Source organism: Microtus ochrogaster, chromosome 16, assembly GCF_000317375.1.
Source record: "Microtus ochrogaster isolate Prairie Vole_2 chromosome 16, MicOch1.0, whole genome shotgun sequence".
NCBI classification, from domain to species: domain Eukaryota; kingdom Metazoa; phylum Chordata; class Mammalia; order Rodentia; family Cricetidae; genus Microtus; species Microtus ochrogaster.
Window position 1 is genome coordinate 10,116,791 of NC_022018.1, and position 555 is coordinate 10,117,345.

Below are 555 nucleotides of genomic sequence, written 5' to 3' on the forward strand. Positions count from 1 at the left end.
ATAGTCCAGTGTAGTCAGGAAGGGAGCCCTGAAGCAGCGGTGTGACCTGTAATAGTTCAGTGTAGTCAGGAAGGGAGCCCTGAAGCAGCGGTGTGGCCCGTGTAATAGTCCAGTGTATTTTGGTGTGGTGATTACCAAGGCAGAGTAGACAAGGTGCCTGCAGAGTAAAATGTATGTGTGGCTTTATGGATGTGTGTATAAAAGTTCCAGGTATATATATGCAAAGAAAAAAAAAGCTGGCAAATACAAAGAAAACATTTGGGAAAGAAAGGGAAGTGGGAGGGGTTGTGACTTACACATTTAATATCCATATACCGTATACACAAAGGATGGGAGGGGAGAGAGAGGGAAGAGGACAAGAAAAGCAAAAATAAAGAGTCTCCATGAAGGTTCATTAAGCACTAAGAGCGCTGTCAGCCCCAGCTGGAAGCCCAGCATCTTTACTCTGACTCTCCATCCTCTGTATGTGAATCACAGTTTTCAGGAATAAGTTCGTGAAAGACCATGTTGGACTTACCTGTACCACTGTAATACTTGCTGTACTTATTCAGTGTG

General features: G+C 44.0%; 1 protein-coding gene across 1 annotated transcript in view; it reads left to right on the forward strand.

Annotated features, from left to right (window-relative positions):
- Positions 1-555, forward strand: part of Rhoq (ras homolog family member Q) — a 37,133-nt gene that overhangs the window by 31,809 nt on the left and 4,769 nt on the right. The window lies entirely within an intron of this gene.